Here is a 15,394-nt window from a genome sequence, read left to right as displayed (position 1 = left end):
GAGAAATGTTTATTCAGAAGTTTTGTCCACTTTCTTCATCTTTTCTTTTCTCCTTTTTGGATGTTGATTTGTTTGAGCTACTTTTACGTTCTTGTATCAATCTCTTGTCAGAATAGTTTACAAATACTTTGTCCCATTCTCTGAGTTGTCTCTTCATTTTATGATTGTTTTCTTTGCTGTGCAAACTTTTGAGCTTATGTAATCCCATTTGTCTATTTTTATTTTTGTTGCCTGTGCTTTTGAAGACTTACAAACATATTTGCTCAGACCAATGTCCTAAAGAATTTCTCCAAGTTTTCTCATAGCAGTTTCATAGTTTGAGGTCTTTGAGGTCATCGTAGTTTCATGGTGTGAGTCTTTAATCCATTTTGATTTCATTTTTTTGTATATGGTGAGAGACAGGGTCTAGTTTCATTCTTCTGCATATGGTTATCCAGTTTTCCCAGCACCATTTATTGAATAAATCATCCTTTCCCCAGTGTATGAAATGAATTGGCTATAAATATATGTGTAGTTATATCTGGATTCTGTATTCTGTTCCATTGGTCTATATGCCAGTACCATGCTGATTTGGTTACTAAAATTTTGTAATGTAAAGTCAGGTATTCTGATTTGTATAGGCTTGTTCATTTTGCTCATGATTTTTGTTGTTGTTGTTGTTTGTTTGTGTTTTTGAGGTATTTTGTGGTTCCATAAAATGTTAGAATTTTTTTTTCTGTTTTGTAGATAAGATCATTGGTATTCTGATAGGGATTGAATTGAATCTGTCAAGTTCTTTGGGAAGTTTTGTCATTTTAATAATATTAAATTCTTCTAATTCAGACTCATGGACTATCCTTACTTTTTTGTGTCCTTTTCAATTTCAACCTATCAGAGCTGCTGAGACTGCATTCTGGGTCTTTTATCTCAGCTGAATTATTCACATCTGTAAGTGTAAACCACTGGCAGTCAACTTATAACCATAAAGTCAACTTCATCTGAGATTTGACAACTACTTCTCTACAACAAGTAAAAGGCAGAGCCAAGGGTTACAGAGAAAAAGCATGTCCTGATGATATAATTTACCACGGTCAAGCTTTGACCAAAGCTAGACTTATTCCTGAACATATTGGTTAGCTGAGGCAATAAATTTTATTTTTGTTTGAGCCAGTTTGGTTTGGATCTTCATTCACTTGTAATCAAAAGAAATCTAACCTTTACAACTTAGCTATAAAAAATGTCCTGTCCTTTTTTCCCCAGACAACAGAAAATTTCGAAATAACCTTTCTTTAAACATTTTATTGCAAAACTATGATACGTTACAAAATTTAAAGCATTTGAAATCTAAGAAGAATGGCATTTCTGTGGAAATATTAAATGACTATCTGTGGAAAATTATAGTACTGTCCTGCCTGTTTTAAATTATGGTATAAAGTTCACAGCTGTATATTCTTCAATTACCTGAAATCTGAGAAGTCTGCTATTTAGGCTCTTAAACAAACCTATGTTTATTTCACTTTTGAGATAGCGAGAATGCTAAGAAGTAATCATTTTATTAAAAACAATAATTAGAGTTTACTTTTTATTTCTAAGTAAAAATATTTTCAAAATTAAATAGTTCTTGTTTTCGAGTCTCACATTTTAGTGGAGAAGATGAACACACAAACCACTGAAATCAGTGGTTTGCTTTTATTTTTATGTTTTAAGGATTGCTAATTGAAATGCATTTACATCCTATTTATCTGAAAGCAAATGACAGCACTGATCAGGTATTTAGAGCAATTTTTTCCCACTACGTAATGGACATCATTAGGAATTGCCCTGGAAACACTGTATTAGGTATAAATCAAACAGACTTTCAGACAGGAATTGCTTATTTGATGCTTTCTTAACCTAAAGTTTTCCTCCCAGTCAATTATAACTTACACAGTCTTATTTGTATATGCCTTTTGAGCATCTACAAGGATTCAATTTCACTAATCTACCTTCTTTCCTTTTGAAGATAGAGAAGGTAATAGAACTTGACCCTAGAAAGGAAACATAAAGTTGTAGAGTTTCCTTTTCTTTTCCTAATGAAGATTTGGGAAGCTTTTCTTAACTCTATTTCTTCACATGCTCCATAGTGTTTATGTAATAAAACTTTCAGTAGCAACCTAATTTTCACAATTGAGCAGATACAATGGAATTTGATACTCCTTCCAATCCTATTAATGACAAAAACTGCTGCTTACAACTGCACATATTATGTGCCAGATATTGTTCCGGTATTTTTGCATACATTAATTTATGTAATTTTCATTACCACTCTATGAAGCAAAATGAGGTTAAGAACTTTGCCCAGTGTCTCATGGCTGCTCAGTGGCAGAGTGGCATAGCCACCCAGTCTATTAAGACTCTTGCTCTTAACCATAGCACGCACTGCTTCTCTGCATTGGAGGGCTGTGTTGAAAAGAGGACCATCAAGTAATTAGAATTCTGCTAGACCTTCTCACTTCTATTTTCCAGGCCAAAAAAAACAAAAAACAAAAAAACAAAAAAACAAAAAAACACTCCATGCAACTCTAATCCTATGGATAGAGTTTGATTTTCTATAACTAATTCCATTGTTCAGCCCCAATGACAGGACAGCAGAAGAACCATCACTCATCCTTGCATAGCTATGAAATGTTTAATCCTGATTCTAATTTCCTTCCCTCTAGGTGACATTTAAAATGTCTGCTAACCAAATATGCTTGATATTTTGTACTAAATAGCAGTTTAAAATATGCAGGCAAGGTTATAAAGTAATCCCCAAATGTTTTTTGTAACAGAGTCATTAAGGTTTCCTTAATTAGATGAAAAGTGACAAGTGCGAAATACATTACACATTTTGGTATTTAACAGCTATATTAACACATTGTATATCTCAATTAGTTCAAAATATGGAATATTTATTTGTAATTAGAACTTAATTTCTTATTCATGTATATCTATATTAAAGATTTGCAGGATAAGAAATACAGACTGAGTTACTAAAATATGAATTGCAATACATTTGAAATCCTAGAGGATTTTAAATATTAGAAAAACAAAGTGCATTTTTGAATCAGGAAAATAGAACTAAGTCAATTTCCTGTCCCCACACTCAGAGACTAACTAGTAGATCAGTATTCCATGGCACAATTTCTGAATTTAATTTCTGACCTTAAAAAAAGGAAAGGTTATGGTCTTTTACCCACCCTACCAAACCCTAGCTATATTGTCAGATGTTTGCTAAACTTCTTTAAGAAATTAGCATATTTTATATTTTTGATATTTTTACCTGCTATAAGTCATAGAGGCAATAAAGAAATGAAACTGATGAAGCATAATGTTTAGAGGTTGAAATAACGGTGGAGAGATTTGGGCTCCATTGTCTCCAGCTGTGGTGGTAGACAAGTCACTTGGCCTAATTAAGGCTTAATTTTCTCATCTGTAAAATGAGGGTAAAAATACTTCCTTTTCTAACTACTTCACAGGATTATCAGGAACAGTACATGAAATAATGTTTCTGAATGGGACTTGTAAATTTTCAAGAGCTAGACAGAATTAGTCATAACTATTCTATGGGTTTTCTAGGAGGAGTGGCAGGACAGAACCAGTTGGGGAGGCTGTGTATTGCACAAAAGTATCATATCACATCACATAGATTTCTATATGAATGCCAGTAATTCTGCAGCAAAAGGTGATAGAGAATCTTGTTCTAATAACTTCTGCGTGTTATGACAATTTTCCAATAGGAAGGAGTTCTTTTTCTAATTCTTACAAAGACCCTTTGTGTTGTGATAGAGGAAGCATTTTCCTGGCTTCTTGTCTCTTCCTTTCTCCAGTTCAATATTCATGCTGCAGTCTGATATCATTCCTAAAATGCAAGCTTGATAATGTTATTTTTCTGCCAAAATCCCAACCATGTCTCCTCAATTGCCTCCAGAATAAAGTGTAAATTTCAAAATTTGACAAAGCTCTTGGCCCCTTGTCATCACCCTAATCTCCTCTCTCTCTGCTCTTAGCCAGCTCCAGATTTACTCCAGTGTGTGGAGAGACCCACAGTCCCTTAAACAGCATGTGTTTTCTCACCTCTGAGCCTGAGGAATTACCTTCTGCCTGACACATCCTTCTGCTTCTCCATCACTCTAGGTGGTTTAAATGCCACTTCATATTTCACCTCCTCCAAGAAGCCACCCTAATCTAACCTTTAAACTCAACCCTGTAAAAATCTTTGTCCCTTTGTTCTTTTATAGTGACCTGTTAAGCCATTTGACTCCCTCAAGTAGATAATGAGCAACTGAAGGACAGAGAGTGTGTACAACTTGTCTTTGTACGTGGCACAAACTAGACCCTGCATACATTTGCTGAATGAAACAGAGTCTAGCTTTTAGTGGTCGATCTTCTGCTTATTTGCTTTGTGATTTTTGAGCAGACCTTTTAATCTCTCTAATTTTCCTGCTAGTAAAATGGAAGCATGAATTAGTCAATCCATAGAGGATTTTGGTAGTTCTACATTTCTATAAATCTGAAATACAGCTTATCTTAAAATCAAAGAAACAATTTAGTAAATGCTGTTATTATCCAGATAATAACTTCATATATTTGAACATAGCATAGGTTCCTAATAGTGCCATAAATGTGAAAACTATAAATAGCAACAACTAAAACATGAACCTGGTTTAATTTCTGCAAAGAAATATTTTGTTCTTTTCTATCTAAATGCGAACATGTAAAAAAGTTTTATATTCTAAGAATATTTTTAATTAAAATATTTGAACCAACTTTTGAATCCTGTCTAATCTCAGCTGTTACTGTATTCGGGATGTTTATTAAATTGGAGTGCAAAACCCAATGGAAGAGCACTCACATCTTCATCTCTTATTGCTAAGTTTAAAAAGCAACAGCCCAAATACCATAGCAGTTGCTTATTATTGTACAATTGTCCCTCAGTATCTGAGGGAAATTGGTTCCAAAATACACACACTTATCCCCTCCCCCACTACCCCATAAATATCAAAATCTTTTGATGCTCAAGTCCCTGAATTAAAATGGCAGTGTTTGCATATAACCTAGTCACATCCTCCTGTATGCTTTAAATCATCTGAAATATCATAACAAATATTTACGTAGCATTTGCATTATATCAGGTATTATAAGTAATACATAGGTATTTCATACAATGCAAATGTTATGTAAATATTTGTTACACTGTATTGGTTTTAAAATGTGTATTATTTTTTATTGTTATATTGTTATTTTTTATTGTTTTTCCCCAGATATTTTCCATTGGCCTTAGTTGAATCTGTCCTGTGGATATGAGGGCCTATTGTAATGGCAGGTTTTATTTATGTGCATCTACTATTATAACCTAACATGCAATTCAGGTTTACCATTCCCTGGACATGTTGCAGATAGAGTTGTCCATTGCAGGAAATAAGGTCACAAAAGCACAATGAGATCTACCAGAACTAAAACCAAAGATGTTAGAGAAATTCTAATATCTCAAATCATTACAGAAGTAATGAGAATTCAAAATTAATTAATTAAATGAATTAAAACAGTTCAAAAGTTTGTTTTTACGATCAGCAATATTTTCATTCCCCCCAAAATTGTGATTCTCTCTTAACTACTGTAGACATTTGACTTGGTTATAAATGAAACGAAGTCAAATAAAAATAAAAATAAAATATATGGGGGCTATTCTTAACCTTTTACTGAGACCACGGTAACAATTTGAATGCTAGCATCAATTGCCAACCAGGTCTACCCAGTTCCCCTATCATGAGCTCTTTCATTAAGTCATCTCTGACCTTGTCTGTTGGATATAATAGAAGAGAGAAGACAGCTGACTATATAGGCTTATTGAAGGTTTATGATTTCCTTACTTAGGTTTTGTACTCTGTAAGAAAGGGTCTTATAAGTCATTATACACCAGAACATACATGTAGGAGAACATGTAGACTTAGAAATACATTAGACTTTTTTTTCAGAAAATTTAAAATCTTTTATTTTTTGCTGCAGAAATGGAAAAGAAAAGGAGGAGAAATGTTTTGGTGGCTGAAACTCAAATACACACCAAGTTAGTGTGTGTGTGTGTGTATGTTTATTTCCTTCTTAAGAGTTAATATTCCTAATTGAGAAGGTTTTCAACAAATGGTCATGGTAATGGCAATGAAAATGCTTGGCAAGTGAAAATCAGTTATTTTACAGTGGTTTAACATTTTCCAAATACCAAATGTAATAGGTATTTGACATTGTACATAATTCACTGGACCTTTATTTCATTTTTTACAACAAATTTATGGATTAAGCTTCAGGGTAAATTACTTCAACGCACAATCTGAAACTATTCTGGGAATGTGGAATGAAGAGCTGTACAATTATCTCATTAATTTCAAAGTCAATATGCAATAGTCAAGTGCCAGCTCCTCCTGGGCAGTAGTGGCTTAAGCTTAATCATCCTGAGGATTATGTGCTGTGAGCAGAGCAGTGTATCATTAAGATGTGGGTGGAAGTGGCAATAAAAGAAAGGGTTACTGGAGTTTGGAGATGGGGGTAGGAAAGAAAGAAGTGAATCACAGAGGGAAGTTGTAAAAGATGCTAAAACCCATGTGCCCTACATTTTAATATACTGACCAATAATATCATGTATCTAATGTTGATCAGTGTTTTTTAGCATGTTCCCTTGGATACATATAGGACATGAATGCCTCTACGACCCCCACCAATTTTGATACATCATACTGAGTGTGATTCCCAGAGGAATCCATTATTTTCTGTGTATTCTTGTAATAAAATATTTTGTTGAGGTTTTCTTTCTGTAGATTATATGATGATAATAATACAGGAAGTTTTTTCCCAAAAGAAAAAATTAGAGTATAACATTGAATTTGGGTTTTTAAAGTATACATATATACTTTCCACACTCATGAGATTAAAATACACCCCCATGGATGATATCATCCCAGACTGAGAATCATAGATTTGCTGGATGTTTAAGAAGCAAAATGTACCATAGAGAATGACATTGAAAAAGGAAATATAACTGAGCTACATTTGATTTAGAGCTATTCATTAATAAAATCCTTGAATCATTAAGAAATTCATCTCATGTGAAATGAATACAAATCCACTGGCTGCACCAGGAGCCACAGGTAGTTTTAATAGATTCAGCCTGTTGATATGAGAAACTGTATACGAATATAGGGATAAGAGTAACTGTTCGTACGTAATTGAAAACAATCTACAACATATAGTTAAATATTAAACCATGCCTCTACTGCCACATCTACCATCTTACCTGTATCTGTACCCATGTGTCTGCCCTCCCTCATGTTACTACTGATGGATGGCCCCATACCTAACAAAGTTCAACACCTTCCACTCAACTTTCACCTACTCAGGGTCATTGGTTCATGTTTTTTCTTCTTTTCCTTGCATTACGAATTTTTTCTCTCCACTATGTAACCCCATTTGGCAAACGCAATTTCTCTCCACTTAAAAAACAACCAACCAAACAAAAATATATCTCCTGAATCCATATCTCCTTCCAGACACTTTTCATTTCTTTGTTACCATTGATTGCAAAACTCCCCAAAATTATTTATGTGTGCTATCTTTAATTCCTTTAATCTATCCTCTTTTGATCCCACTCCAATCAAGTTCTTGCTAAAATCCTTCCACTGAAACAGCCCTTTACTCTGTCACCACGTACTCCACTCCTCAATGCAAAATGCAATTCTCTGTTGTCATCTTGCTTGATTTATCAGGAACATTTGGCTCAATTGATCTCTCCTTCCACCTTGAAACACTTTTGTCCCCCTCTTGGCTTCCAAGACAACGCACTCCTGATTTTCCTCTTTTCACCAGCTGCTCCTTTTTAGTCTCCTTTGTTGATTTCGCCCCAGTTCCTCAGTCTTTACTCACATCTTGCAACTTTAAATACCATCTATATTCTGAAAACTTGAACACTTTTATCTTCAACCCAGACCTCTTTCCCAAACTCTAGACTAAATCAAATGCCACCCACTCCCTCTACTCCACCCAGCCTGAAATCTCTACTTGGATATCTAATCAGAATCTCAAGCAAACATGTCCAAAAGTGAACTGCTAATCTTGCCCCCAAATGATCCTCCCACAGACTTCCCATCTCAGTAAACGACATCTTTCCAGTTGCTCTGGCCAAAAATTTGCGATCATCTTAGGATCTCTCTTTCTCTCAAAATCCTCACTGAGTTTCTTCTCAAATCCCATTTACTCTTTATTTAAATAATTTATTCATAATTTGAATATAACTTGCTACCATCTTTCTTAGCTACATTACTCTAAGTAGAATCTACTCTTGCTTCCTCATGATCTATTCTCACTATAGTAGAGAGAGGGATTTTTTTTTTTTTTAAATAAGGAGTGTCGCTCTGTCACCCAGATTGGAGTGCAGTGGCGCGATCTCGGCTCACTGCAAGCTCCGCCTCCTGGGTTCAGGCCATTCTCCTGCCTCAGGCTCCTGAGTAGCTGGGACTACAGGCTCCCGCCACTACGCCCGGCTAATTTTTTGTATTTTCATTAGAGACGGGGTTTCACCGTTAGTCAGGATGGTCTCGATCTCCTGACCTCTTAATCTGCCCGCCTCGGCCTCCCAAAGTGCTGGGATTACAGGCATGAGCCGCCGCATCCGGCCCAGGGACATTTTTTTTTTAATGTTAAGTAAGATGATCTCATTCCTCTGTTTAAAATTCTTCAGTGATGACCTGTTTCACTCAGAATAGGAGTAATAACATACACATAGGTACTCTATAAATAGGTATGAAATAGTAAATTACCATTTTCTTTGTTTTAAAATATAGTTAATTCTATACGCCAATTGAAATGTATTTTATATTATGATGAGATATGAGATTTAAACATATTTTTCTTATAAATTACTAATTATTTCTCTCAATAGCAGCCTTGGGTGAAGCTAAATTGTGATGTTTCTTTTGTTCTGTCATAATACCACTTAGTATTAGATTCTGTATTTCCCTCTTACTGCATCATGCTTTTAAATTTATTTTTTAAAAAGAAAATCATTATATTTATGCTTTAACAAAGGATAGAGCTAGTCATCCCATTTTCTTTTTATTCACAACTTTCTCGTTCTTCCCAGTTTATTTCTGTATATGCATGCCAACTCACTCACATACTACATCCTGGTCAGATGAATGATAAAAAGTAGCGTCTCTTTCATATTTTTATGTCTAGACTCTTTTCTATGTACTATTTCTACTTAGATTTGCTACTAGAATTTTGGGATTTCTGACATGATGCTTGAGACATGACATATATAAGGTAAAATATTCCTTTCTTTAATGCTTAGGACTGAAGTGTCAGATTTTTTTTTTTTAGTTTTTTTCAGAGTTTTGAATATCTGTATTAGGTTTAAGCATCCCAAACCTAAAAATCCAGAATCCAAAATCCTCAGAAGACTATTCATTTTGAGTACTATGCTGGTGATAAAAATTTTAGGATTTTGGAGCATTTCAGATTTTGTAGCTTCAATCTGTATCTCCTTCCCTCTAATTGGCCACCAATTCTGTCTGCTGTCCTTGTGTTGAACCTTGTTTTATCACACTTTCTAATTCTATTTGATTGTCTGCTGTTGGCGCCTGTCACTCCTGAGGTGAGGCTTCCCCCTATTTTAGCGACATCTGCACACTCCCTACTCCATACTCCACAACTGAACAATGATACCAGCCTCTGAACATATATTTTTTTAATGGGAGTAAATTTGGACTTTTGAAATTAATTTTATAGTTTTTCCTTCATTTTTTGCTTAAAATGTTTCATTGCAAGTTTGTCAGTGTTCTCTTATAATTTGGGTAAAATTATTGACATCTTTTAAAATAAGAACATTTTATTTCTTGTCATTCAAATTTTCTTATACTCTGTTGTTATTTTCTCTAAATTGGTAACATGTTTCTTATTAGAGGCAAACGTGGATGTTTGTAAATTAATTGCTATTGTGAATTAGAGTTCTTTTGCATTGCATTTATAGGTGATATTTGTGATGATAGGCTTTGTGCCTTGGAAACTTTTCTGGGAAAATTTATTTGGTATTTTGGCATCTTTTATAATTCTTCATTATGAAAGAATTTTTAAACTAGTTTTCATAATGTAATATATGCCATAATTTTGTCTTTTGCTGTATTTATATGCTTTATTTTGGCTATTTAAGAACTTTTGCATAACAAAGACTTGTAGAAAAAAGAATTTTATAAAAAATGATATAAATGCTTATTAAGATTTAAAATTTATTTTTAATATTACGTTCTAAAATTGTATATGTTGTGTGTGTATGTTTACAATATGGTTTGGTTGTATCCCCACCCAAATATATTGAATTGTCATTCCCATAATCCCCACATGTCGTGGGAAGGACCTGATGGGAAGTAATTGAATCATGGGAGTTGTTACCTTCATGCTGTTCTTGTGATAGTGAGTTCTCACAAGATCTGATGGTTTTGTAAGGGGCTTTTCTCCCTTTTGCTCTGCACTTCTCCTTCCTGCCATGATGTGAAGAAGCACATGTTTGCTTCCCCTTCTGCCATGACTGTAAGTTTCCTGAGGCTTCCTGAGCCCTGCAGAACTGTGAGTCAATTAAACCTCTTTTCTTTATAAATTACCCAATCTTGGGTATTTCTTCATAGCAGCATGAGAATAGACTAATACAATTTTTCAGATTATCTAAAGTATAGGACATACATACACTAACCATGTTATTTCCTCACCTCCCCTAAACATCACAATGCATTCCTTGAATTATAATGTATTCCTTGAAATACAAATTAATGCATTCCTTGAATTAGAAAATTTAAAAAGTAATTAATGGGAACAGGACTTGGTATAATGACTATTTTTCACCATTAGTGTTGTATTTTTTTCTATCACAGTGTCAAGACATACACTTGGAAATTGAACAAGTATAACCGTTATTATGGAGCACTTGGCTCCGTCCTTAGAATGAAAGTAGCTTCCAGAAGAAGGTTGGTTTCAGAAAACCTGAAAGAGGTGGAACTAGCATGAATATGTTTCTCTGAAACTGAGAAATTTTTAACCTTATTGCACTCAGAATGAAAGCAATAAAACTTAGTAGCAAAATAATAGCCAGATTCACAAGTTTAGACTTTATCTTTTAACCCAAGGCTACTGGAGAAAGGTTAATGCTAATGAAGATAATCTCATAAGCAGAACACTCAGAATAGAAATGGGGAAAATTAGAGAGCAAGCCCAATGAAAACACTGGATTTCCTCATTGAAGTCTTAATGTAATTCTATGAACATAGTATGCTAAGTATAGGAATGGATTGAAATAAGAATCAGTAAAGATGCTTGCACAGGAAATATCCCTGGTTGGGAAACACACACAGACACATTGATGCATACAAATGTATCTTGGTAATTCTGCTTGTGCTAGGCTAGAAAAGCATTTCTTTAACATTCAACATGGGCTTATGGAGCCAGATACCAAAAAACAGAGTGAGAGGTTACACAGCCCTGAGATGTAAGATTTGCTAAGGAAAATCCAAATACAGATCTTTTTTCTTAAGTAACAATTTTAATAGTCTATGTTTTGTATTATAACACTTTTTGTATTATAGGATTACAATATTATTTTTTGTATTATAAAATTTTAAGATGTTAAAAAATAGCTATTAACCTGAAAGTAAGGTTGATTTTAAAACACATTGCTTCCTCATCACCACTGATATTAAAATAATCAATGGACAGCACTGGCATTCATATTAAATCAAGTTAAACATATGCACAGTCTACCTCCTTTCCTCAGTTCTGCCAGTGTCACTAAGTTGGCTTTTCCAAAGTCTACATAATGTCACAAACTAAGATGAGACATTGGTCAGCCTTTCTTCAAGTTCTCAGTGCAAAAATGTTTATTTTACATCTTTAAGTACAACTTTGATTTTGGGAAGACAAATGGAGAATTTGGGGGAGGGTTCTGTGTAAATAAAAATATTTTTAAAACATACTTCATTTTAAGATTTTTAAGGAAAGCTATCCAAAAATTATAGCACAATGATAAGCTGATACATTGTTTTGTCTAAATAAATCCATTCGCCGCAGCACTGATTCTAGGATATCTTCCAAAGCTACAGATCTTTGGTATTTCCCTTGGTGCACGCATGTGCATCTGCTGTGCCAGGGTGCTGTACTGCTTTGACTCAAATGTCCTCCATATCCAGGCATTAAGTCACTATACTGGACATGCACCACTGGAATGCTGTGGCCTACATAACGTGTATGTGGTTTACATTTTCAGTAACTGGGAAGCAATTTAATTGTCTGACTCAATTACAGTAAGTAAGAGCCAGACTGCCAACTCTTCATTCACCTCACTGAAAACGAATGCCTCAAATTCAAGCCAAATTCTCGAAGGAGAAGCTGGGTCAACAAAGCTGTTGCTGAAGCACGTGTGTTCCAGTCTGTATTTTGAGAAAATTGTTGGTTTTCCTTGATCCTTTATTTCCAACTCTGGATCTCCGAAGCTGGTCAAACTCTAGGATAAACCGTGCAATTGAGTTTGACTCATAGCTGAATGGGGATTCTATTTTGGGCAACTGCTACTTAGATTAAAGCCAAAAGAAATAGTACCCAGTAGGAGGAACCATAATGAAACTGGGTTTTGATTAAGATGGAGAGTGTACATTTTCCAAGCAGCATTGATATGCTAGAATTCCACTGTGGTCTTAATCTCTGGTGCAGAGGAGTAGCTTGGACTCTTGGGACTGGACTCTTGGGACTAGACTATCTCATGTCTTCTATGGTTAACTGCCTGAAGATTAGTTTGCCAAGTGACTCCATCTTTGACATGCCAAAACTGGCTTCTGACAAGAAGGTTGGGGTATGCCTCATCACAGAGCCGACATGTGTCAAGAAACAGCCCAAGTGTCTATGAGAAACAACTCTTCCAACTCTGTTTCTAATGAGCTAAAGGAATCTGTACAAATCTCTTTGGGATTTGCCAAGCAGTAGGCGTTAGATTTTGTCATCCCTTCTTTGGAAACTATGTAAAAGATAATCAGTAGGGGTGGTGATCAAGGCTGCCATTCACTATGATAAGTCCTAGGGAAATTAAGAAAAATTCTAGTAAGAAAAGGAAAGCCATAGTGAGAGATCTATTTTTTTAATCTATCAACTCTGAAAGCAAGTAATTCTTCAATATTTATAGTAACTATGAGAAACTATATAAATTAATAGAAACCATATAAATTAATTAACCATATAAATTAATAAATTAATTTACTGCTGACATAATTAATATGTCAGCAGTAAACCACTGACATATCTTAAAAGTTGTAATGATTATGATAGAAAATTGTTCTTCTTTTGCTCACAAGCTGAATTTATTCAGTTAAAGGAAGACTCAGAGTGGGGCAGAAGAGAAGGCCGGGAGAGAAAACTCTGACCTGAGACCAAAGCTATTTTGTTTTCATTTTTACATGTATTTTGTTTGGCAAAATACAAATAACATAAAATTTATCATCTTAACCTTTTTTAACGTGTGCAGTTGAGTAGTGTTAAGTACATTCACACTGTTATGCAAGCACACTCCAGAACTCTTTATTTTGGAAAACTAAACTTTTTATCCATTAAACAACAACTCCCTGCTGTTTTGTTTTCAAATATTTTAGAAATCATTATGCTTATGAGTACAGAACAAATAATTTCTATTTTTTAACCCACTAAGATACCAACAGGTACTGTGGAAGGCTTTTTGCTTACTACCTGCTCAATGTATTTGAGGGAGTTGTAAGTCCAACTAGTTCGTTTTTTGTTTCTATTTTATCGGTGTATTTAGGATGATATGGCTATGTTTGAAAGATCAATGGATCAGGAATTATTATTTCAGTCCCATGACAGTATGTTTTTCTTTTTAAAAAAAAATACAATATAAAGACGATGTAATGACATGAGATAAACTCTTTAACTGATTATGGCATTATACATCACCATTAAGGGATTAAAAGACAGTCTATTTTATAAACATAATGTTAATCAACAGTGTCTGGCTCTTTCAAAGTCTTCACTTGTTTTCCACATAGTACATTTTTAAAATAGTATCTCATAATTTTCTAATAACTAATTCGTTAAGAAATTTTCTTTTGGAAATCTTTTACCTTGAAAGATACTCTTTTAAAAAATGGTTCACATAGTTGTTGGGGCTGGTAAGGATAGGGAAGTGTGGTGGAGGATAGTGGCTCTGGCATAGGATCTAAATAGATTTGGGCCCAGGCTCTGCCACTTTGTAACTGTTGGTTATATCTTTCCTTTTCTACTCACTTTATCTATAAAAAAAAAAAAAAAAAGAAAAAGAAATAATGCATGTAAAGTTCAGCATAGTGCATGACACGTAGGAAACAGTTAATAGAAGTCACTGATTATTACTACTGTCCTAAAAATAAGAAAAAGGGGTACATACATATATACAGTGTCCTTTATTCCATTTACCAATGTCCGAGATTGAAGTATTTCTTTAAATTATGATGCAAAGACCTCCAGTATCTTTGCTCTTACACACAGTCTAGAAAATACTTGGCAAGTAAAATGTGGAACCACTTATGGTTCCTAGTTTCCTACTTCCCAGAAGACCCCATTCTCCTCACTGCTGAGGGCTAACATTTTAAATACAAATAGTATCAGCTTCCTCTTACTCTATTTTATTAATTATTTCCCTTCTATTCCCTTCTTCTCTCTTCTCCTGTCTAGAAAGAAGACTGAGATGTGTTGGCGGGCTTCTCAAGATCCCTATCGATGGCAGAAGGCTGACATGAGTTGCCCATAGTACGGGTACACTGAGTAGGACTGCAAAATCAGTGCTAACAGCTGCCAATCATTCTTCATCTTAATGTTAAGATGAACATGTTTTTGGAGGAATATACTTTAAATTCTGGGTGGTAACAACATCTTTTAAAAAGATGATTTGTGTATTTTTAATATTTTGGCAACAAATATGTCACTTCTATAACCAGAAATAATAAACATTTAAAGAAAAGAAACAAATAAATCGATAGCATGATTAAGAGAGTGCTTATCCAGGGAAGGAATCATTTGTTCCCTTTCTGCTGTTTCTACAATTTTTAAGAATCTTGACTACATGGAGATGTAGATGACTTGGACATCTGGGTTACGCATTTTATTGTTCTTGTCATTCCTCGTGACATTTCTGACAACTTCCCTTGGGCATAAAAAATTCTATGAAGTACACTGACAAATGACATACACACACACACACACACACACGTATATGATTATTCAAATATATATATATTTATTTATTTATTTATATTTCCTCCCTGGAGTTTCTACAACTTGTAAATTAAATTGAAAATGTACAAATTATTTCCTTTATTTGTCTGCT

General features: G+C 34.3%; 1 long non-coding RNA gene across 1 annotated transcript in view; it reads left to right on the top strand.

Moving 5' to 3' along the window:
- The window catches only part of LOC114677563 (uncharacterized), a 573,871-nt gene that overhangs the window by 541,553 nt on the left and 16,924 nt on the right, over window positions 1-15,394 (top strand). The window contains exon 3 of the long non-coding RNA XR_003728918.2: window positions 14,743-14,823. This is a non-coding gene — a long non-coding RNA (uncharacterized LOC114677563). The remainder of the gene's footprint in view (window positions 1-14,742; window positions 14,824-15,394) is intronic.

This window comes from Macaca mulatta, chromosome 4 (assembly GCF_049350105.2).
Source record: "Macaca mulatta isolate MMU2019108-1 chromosome 4, T2T-MMU8v2.0, whole genome shotgun sequence".
Taxonomy (NCBI): Eukaryota; Metazoa; Chordata; class Mammalia; order Primates; family Cercopithecidae; genus Macaca; species Macaca mulatta.
Note: the sequence above shows the minus strand (reverse complement) of the source record. Positions and strands in the feature narration are given on the sequence as shown.